The sequence below is a fragment of the Triticum urartu genome, chromosome 7A (genome assembly GCF_056163025.1).
Source record: "Triticum urartu cultivar PI428250 chromosome 7A, HENAU_Tu73, whole genome shotgun sequence".
Taxonomy (NCBI): Eukaryota; Viridiplantae; Streptophyta; class Magnoliopsida; order Poales; family Poaceae; genus Triticum; species Triticum urartu.
The window spans coordinates 481,983,465-481,992,032 of NC_141879.1; the positions used below are offsets into that span (position 1 = coordinate 481,983,465).

The 8,568-nt window shown below is 45.6% G+C and overlaps 1 long non-coding RNA gene across 1 annotated transcript; it reads left to right on the forward strand.

Annotated features, from left to right (window-relative positions):
* Nucleotides 1-3,175: 3,175 nt before the first annotated feature.
* LOC147960056 (uncharacterized) lies at nt 3,176-3,993 on the forward strand. Its single transcript, XR_015612389.1, has 3 exons — nt 3,176-3,371; nt 3,480-3,537; nt 3,625-3,993. It is a non-coding gene; the product is annotated as an uncharacterized LOC147960056 (long non-coding RNA).
* The last annotated feature ends 4,575 nt before the right edge of the window (nt 3,994-8,568 follow it).

Here is an 8,568-nt window from a genome sequence, read left to right on the forward strand (position 1 = left end):
GACGGCGCGAACAAGCCCACGTCCGGCGACGCCGAGAAACGGGTCTGGCCGTCATGCCTGGGTGGAGAAAAGCCGGGCGACATGGGCGCGGCGTGCGACGTCAGCGACTGGCAGTGCGTAGGCCAGGCAACCGACAAGTCTGTGCTCGCCGGGCCGACGGCCGCTGCATGGAACCCCGAGGGACGGCCCATGCCAAGCATGAGGATGGCGTGCGCTTTGTTGACGAGGTCCTCCTTCTCGTCGGCAGCGGCCTTGCGCCGCGCGGCCTCCAGCTCCTCGCGCTGGGCGGCGAACTTGGCCGCGGCGACATTCATCTTGATGGCCGCTCTCCGTTCCCTCCTCTTCGCCGATTCCGCGTCCAACTTGGCGATCTCCTCCGGCGTGTACTCCGACCGCGGCTTCCTTGGCGCCTTCTTCTTCACCTTTGCGGTCAGGTCGACGGCCAGGCCGCCGGAACTCGGCGGGGCGTCGGCCATGGACGGAGGAGAGAGGGGGGGAGGGACGTGGGAGGGTTTGGGGGAAATGGCGCCAAATGGCCATCGGGGGGTTTTTGGTTTCTCCCACCGACAGGCGGGCCAGGGGAGGACAAGCGCGCGCGTCCCGCCCGTCCGCGCGCTGTCCGTTTCACCTCAAAACCGGCGCAAGTTTGGGACGGGGATGGGTCGAAAGCGGACACAAAGCGGACAAAAGTCCGTTTGCTCCCGCGCGCTGGGCCGCCTTTTTTTGTCCCTTTTACCCTAAACGGACGGGGCCGGACAGGATAGGATCGCGCGGTGGAGTTGGCCTAAGCACGGGCAGTACATGCATGCATCTACTGCTAGTCACATGTCAACGTACGTACCTAGCTTTATAATCGATCCAACTGATGGCGATCTGGGAACAGTGTAATGTACGGCGGTGCCTAGCTGCTCGATCCATGGCTTCAATAATTCTCTGTGTGTTCCAAAATGCAAATGCAGCAACCTTTACGCCCAGATCGATAACGATCATTATTGTGGAGGCATGTCACATATGAATAATATATACATTTTCATATATATGTATGTGAGCGGCGTTGAGCAGTCGCCATCAGTGCCAATGCCGGCCGGGTGTACGTATGCGCAACAGGAGATAAGCTAGATTGATTGTTCTAGGTAGCTAGGTAGATAGGACACCATGCATACAGCTAGCTGCTTTTGCATGTCATACACATAGATCTTGCTCAACCATACACACAATGGTATGAACAACTAAAAGAGGCACGGCATGCATACTTCTTGATTTTGTAATCTCTCAATCTTTGGTTATTTGTAAGTACAAGAGACGTGAGGCCTTGTAAAATTTGGATGATACATGTCTTCACCTGAAACGAAATGATGGTAAAATTTAATGAAGACACGTATGGTATGCATTTCAAGCGGAACTATGGCCTAGTTCATTTGGCCAATTCTCCCCCAAATCCTTAGAATCGGACCTCCCTCCAGAATCTTGAACCCATTTTTCTTTTTGACAATCCTTGATATTTAGAAGAATCTATGTGGGGGGGGGGGGGGGGTCCGATTCTCAAGATTGCCAGCAATACATGGCCGAAGGGCCACAAGCGGTTAAAACCCTACAATGCTCCCAAGTCTCGAGCTAGCATCTCGGCAATTGCTCGATGTGTGGAGTTCACTCTGATTCGCGTTTCTGGTACTGATAGATACATTGCAGCAGGAATTCTTCTCTTGCAAGTTGGTGGTGACAACATAGTGGACTTCACATATGGTGGTAATCTTCGAGTACCAGGGTGAAACCCCTAGATTTGACCTTTTCTGGTCGCACCTGAAAGTGCTACTTTACGCCTCCTTGTTGAAGGTATTATCTAAATCATAATCTGATTTTCTCTTCTGGGTGAAAACCCATGATCTAGACTCTTTAGTTGGATCTTGTGGCTACGGCATTCATGTAACGCCTCCTTGCTAAAGGTGTCGTTGAACCTTCTCGTTGTCTACATGTTGTCAATGGTGGTGGTAGTAGTTCATGTTTTGTTGCGGTGTGTAGTTTGGCTCGCCTAGAACCCTATGGGTTCTTTTTTCCCTTGTTGGTTATGTGTTAATTTCCTAGTCATGCAAAGGCAGGTTGTGTACTTATTATACTTTTTGTATTTTGCAAACCAATCTATGGCTGGATGGTTAGGATAACATTAGTATCCCCAACCCACCAGGATTGCAAGTCCTAGACTTGACATTGGTGCTCGCATTTTTTTGAATTTATTTGAGGCCTTCCGACGATGTGTGTTCAGTAGGAGGACGTTTCCGTCGGCTACAAATGCGTCTGTGGTGACTTTGTGCAATCTCAAAATGATATGCCGGCCCAGTCTCTTGTACGTGCTCATAGGGGTAGGGTGTACGTGCATGCATTCGTAGGGATGAGTGTATGTGCGTATGTATGAGCATCTGCATCTGCCTTACTAGGGTGAGAGCGTCTGCCTTACTATGGTCGCTTTGGCTATGTAGAAATGATTATGTTTTTAATGGCAAAATATATTCTTCTGTGCAACTTATTTACAATTGCACGCACTGGCTTGTACGTTGTCTATTATGCACCAAACGAAGTATCAATCGATGTTCAAGATAGTGTGTGTGTGCAGTTAAAGCGGGTGACCAGAGAGGCTTTTACCCAACATTGATGGCAGCATAATCTTTGAATCGGACCACCATCTCCGTCGACATAGAAATGGTTTCGGTCACATATGATTTTATTGTTGCCACTTTGTCATTTTTATATTCTTTGCCAGACTATTCGTGTGATGGTTGTGTGCATCTTAACTATGCAGAGGCACTAGTAGAAAATAGGGCTATGGTCCAGGCCGGCTCAGCCCATTAGTCCCGGTTCAGTGTAGAACCGGGACTAATGTGGGCATTGGTCCCGGTTCGTGAGCCCAGGGGGCCGGCCGGGCCACGTGGGCCATTGGTCCCGGTTCGTCTGGACCTTTTGGTCCCGGTTGGTGGGACGAACCGGGACCAATGGGCCTCGCTCCTGGCCCACCACCATTGGTCCCGGTTGGTGGCCTGAACCGGGACCAAAGGCTCCCCTTTAGTCCCGGTTCTTTCCACAAACCGGGACCAATGAGGTGCCTATATATACCCTCGCCCGCGAGCAGAGCACTCCAGTGCTCTGTTTTTCTCTGGCCGGCGAGGTGAGGGGTTTGTGCTGCTCTAGCTCACCTCCTATGCACATGAGGTGTTCGATGGAATGCCCGAGCCACACTACTTAAACTTTCTCCTCTCGAAGCTCGACCTCCAAGCTCCACTTTCCTCGAGATTTGTCTAGATTTAGCGGTCCGTCACGCCCCATCCCCGTCTTCACCGCCGTCGATCACCCGCGCTGATCTCATCACCGACACCACCGTGGTGAGCCTCTTGTTCTTATCTTCTTTCTGAAAGGAAAAATATTCTTACTTGTCTGTTTAGATAGATACTTGTATCATTTTCTTACATTTATTATTGCATCTTATATAGTGCGATGGTTTTGGTATCCGCCCCCGTTGGCCCTCGTCCTGTCTATGATTCGGATTTGGTATGTATATTATCTTCATAACTATTGGTTCATTTATTGTTTATGAAAATTATGCCGACCAACGTGACATAGATTTTATTTATCTAGGATGTATGTGAATCGGAAATGCCAACCGACCCTATTGTCGAGAGGTTAAATTTAGTTGAAGAAGAAAACAATTTGTTGAAGGAAAAAATAAAAAAAATTGAGGAGGAGAAGATGATATTGGAGTTGCATGTTGCGGATGTCGTCGATGATCACAAGATCAAGATGGATGCAATGCGCTTGAAGATTAGAAAGATTAGAAAATATGCCATTCATACCGAGGCTTGGTATCATTATGCCGTTGGATCAATTGTTACCTTGGTTGCGATTATGATCGCATTTGTTTTCGCATTGAAATGTTTTACATAGTTTCAATGTATGGTTTAATTAATTAGATGCTCTGGAGAGCTATATGTTGTTAGATGAGAACTATGTATGCACTTTGGTTTTAATGTGATGATGAACTTCTATTAATTTGGACACTTAATTATATATAATGCACGCAGATGAACCGGCAATGGATGTACGGTGACAGACACACCCACGAGTACATTAAGGGCGTGCATGAGTTTCTCGATGCGGCTGAGGCAAACAAGCAGAATGGTTTTATGTGTTGTCCATGCACTGAATGTGGGAATATGAGGTCTTACTCTAACCGGAAAATCCTTCACTCCCACCTGCTTTACAAGGGTTTCATGCCACACTATAATGTTTGGACGAGGCATGGAGAAATAGGGGTTATGATGGAAGACGGCGAAGAAGAAGAGTACGATGACAACTATGTGCCCCCTGAATACGGTGATGCTGCAACGGGGGGAGCTGGTGAAGATCAAGAGGAACCAGACGATGTGCCCAATGATGCTGCCACGGGTGAAGCTGCTGAAGATCAAGAGGAACCAGACGATGTGCCCGATGATGATGATCTCCGCCGGGTCATTGTCGATGCAAGGAAGCAATGCATTAGTCAAAAGGAGAAGCTGAAGTTCGATCGCATGTTAGAGGATCACAAAAAAGGGTTATACCCCAATTGCGAAGATGGCAACACAAAGCTCGGTACCGTACTGGAATTGCTGCAGTGGAAGGCAGAGAATGCTGTGGCTGACAAAGGATTTGAGAAGCTACTGAAAATATTGAAGAAGAAGCTTCCAAACGATAACGAATTGCCCGACAGTACATACGCAGCAAAGAAGGTCGTATGCCCTCCAGGATTGGAGGTGGAGAAGATACATGCATGCCCTAATGACTGCATCCTCTACCGCGGTGCATACAAGGATCTGAACGCATGCCCGGTATGCGGTGCGTTGCGGTATAAGATCAGACGAGATGACCCTGGTGATGTTGACGGCGAGCCCCTCAGGAAGAGGGTTCCTGCGAAGGTGATGTGGTATGCTCCTATAATACCACGGTTGAAACGTCTGTTCAGAAACGAAGAGCATGCCAAGTTGATGCGATGGCACAGTGAGAACTGAAAGAAAGATGGGAAGTTGAGAGCACCCGCTGACGGGTCGCAGTGAAGAAAAATCGAGAGAAAGTACTGGGATGAGTTTGCAAAGGACCCAAGGAATGTATGGTTTGCTTTAAGCGCGGATGGCATTAATCCTTTCGGAGAGCAGAGCAACAATCACAGCACCTGGCCCGTGACTCTATGTATGTATAACCTTCCTCCTTGGACGTGCATGAAGCGGAAGTTCATTATGATGCCAGTTCTCATCCAAGGCCCTAAGCAACCCGGCAACGAAATTGATGTGTACCTAAGGCCATTAGTTGAAGAACTTTTACAGCTGTGGAATGGAAACGGTGTACGTACGTGGGATGAGCACAGACAGGAGGAATTTAACCTTAAGGCGTTGCTGTTCGTGACCATCAACGATTGGCCCGCTCTCAGTAACCTTTCAGGACAGACAAACAAAGGATACCACGCATGCACGCACTGTTTAGATGACACTGAAAGTATATACCTGGACAAATGCAGGAAGAATGTGTACCTGGGCCATCGTCGATTTCTTCCGACCAACCATCAATGTCGAAAGAAAGGCAAGCATTTCAAAGGCGAGGCAGATCACCGGAAGAAGCCCGCCATGCGCACCGGTGTTCACGTGCTTGCTATGGTCAATGATTTACACTACGTAATCTTTGGAAAGGGTCCCGGTGGACTAGCTGTTCCGAATGATGCTGAGGGACACGCACCCATGTGGAAGAAGAAATCTATATTTTGGGACCTACCCTACTGGAAAGACCTAGAGGTCCGCTCCTCAATCGACGTGATGCACGTGACGAAGAACCTTTGCGTGAACCTGCTAGGCTTCTTGGGCGTGTATGGGAAGACAAAAGATACACCCGAGGCACGAGAGGACCTGCAACGTTTGCACGAAAAAGACGGCATGCCTCCGAAGCAGTATAAAGGTCCTGCCAGCTACGCTCTTACGAAAAAAGAGAAAGAAATCTTCTTTGAATGCCTGCTCAGTATGAAGGTCACGACTGGCTTCTCGTCGAATATAAAGGGAATAATAAATATGCCAGAGAAAAAGTTTCAGAACCTAAAGTCTCATGACTGCCACGTGATTATGACACAATTGCTTCCGGTTGCATTGAGGGGGCTTCTACCGGAAAACGTTCGATTAGCCATTGTGAAGCTATGTGCATTCCTCAATGCAATCTCTCAGAAGGTGATTGATCCAGAAATCGTACCAAGGCTAAGGAGTGATGTGGCGCAATGTCTTGTCAGTTTCGAGCTGGTGTTCCCACCATCCTTCTTCAATATCATGACGCACGTCCTAGTTCATCTAGTAGACGAGATTGTCATCCTGGGGCCCGTATTTCTACACAATATGTTCCCTTTTGAGAGGTTCATGGGAGTCCTAAAGAAATATGTCCGTAACCGCGCTAGGCCAGAAGGAAGCATCTCCATGGGCCATCAAACAGAGGATGTTATCGAGTTTTGTGTTGACTTCATTCCTGGCCTTAACAAGATAGGTCTCCCTAAATCGCGGTATGAGGGGAGACTGACTGGAAAAGGCACTCTTGGAAGAGACTCAATAATATGCAGGGACGGATATTCTTGGTCTCAAGCACACTACACAGTTCTACAGAACTCTACCTTGGTGACCCCGTATGTCGATGAACACAAGAACAGTCTGCGCTCCAAACACCCAGAGCAGTGCGACGACTGGATTACATGTGAACACATCAGGACTTTCAGCAGTTGGTTAGAAACACGTCTCAGAGGTGACAACACTGTTTGTGATGAGTTGTACTTGTTGTCCAGGGGACCATCTTTGACTGTATTGACTTACAAAGGATACGAGATAAATGGGAATACATTTTACACGATCGCCCAAGATCAAAAGAGCACCAACCAAAACAGCGGTGTCCGCTTTGATGCAGCAACCGAGAGCGGAAAGGACACATATTATGGTTACATAGTGGACATATGGGAACTTGACTACGGATCTGATTTTAAGGTCCCTTTGTTTAAGTGCAAATGGGTCAATCTGTTAGGTGGCGGGGTACAGGTAGACCCACAGTACGGAATGACAACAGTGGATCTGAAAAATCTTGGGTACACTGACGAACCGTTCGTCCTAGCCAATGATGTGGCACAGGTTATCTTTCTGAAGGACATGTCTACCAAACCGAGAAAAAGAAAAGATAAGGAAGCAAATACATCATACGATGAGCCAAAGCGCCACATAGTTCTTTCGAGAAAAAGGGACATCCTGGGAGTGGACGGCAAGACAGACATGTCTGAAGATTATGAAAAGTTTCATGAAATTCCTCCCTTCAATGTCAAGGCTGACCCAAGCATCCTGATAAACAATGAAGATTATCCATGGTTACGGCGCAATAAGCAAATGACACAAGCGAAGAAAAAGTGAAGACTTTCTCCCGCAATAAGCAAATGCTATGTGGGTGAAATTATGATACCATCCCAACTTTCAACTTTTTCAGAGTTCATTTGAAATGCTTTCATGTCTTATGGTTCGAAACTTTGATACTTCGAAAGTGATTGTCCATTTTGTATACGAAGTGCATCAAGTTTTTGTCGTAACACTCTCTACTTTTTGGAACATGCTATGTGGGTGAAATGATGATACCATGCCAACTTTTAACCTTTTCAGAGTTTATTTTGAAATGCTTTCCAATTTCGGAGTCATTTAGCTCAAACAATGAATTAATAGCAAACAGAATGAACTACAAAACTTTTATGAAAATAAAAACAATCAATTAAAATATTATGTTATGATCAACTAAAATAAAACTATAATATTCTTCAATAGCAAAAAGAATATAATATTTGTGACCTAAAATCAAACTATAAGTATTTAATTGTAAGTATAAATAAAAAATAAATAGCAAAGAAGAAAAAAAATTTCTATTTTTATAGTAAAGTTATTCATAAACTAGTGATTCACACAAATTTTATAAAATTCCAATTTAAACTATTCAAAATTTTAAAACTAATGGCACTAACAGAAAGTTTATAATTTTTGTGACCTGAAATCAAAAAGAAATCACTAAAAAACTATAAGTATTTAGTTGTAAGTATAAATAAAAAATAAATAGAAAAAAAATTCTATTTTTATAGTAAGTTATTCATAAACTAGTGATTCACACAAATTTTTAAAAATTCAAATTTAAACTATTCAAAATTTAAAACTAATGGCACTAACAGAAAGTTTATAATTTTTGTGACCTAAAAGCAAAAAGAAATCACTAAAAAACTTTAAGTATTTAGTTTTAAGTAGAAATAAAAAAATAAAAAACCAAAAAAATGTAGAAATAAAAAAGAAAAAACCAAAAAAAATGCCACCTACTGGGCCTCCACGGCCTGAATACGACTAGAAACCCTACATGGGCCAGGATTCAGGCCCGCAGAGGCCCAATAGGCCCACAGGCAGTACCAAGTTTAGGCCCGAAAGCCTGCATTAGAGAGGAGCTCGAATGTGGAGGCAGAGCAGCGCTTATAAACCAGTGCCGGTGCCCTTCAGCTAGCGATGTGGGACTAAA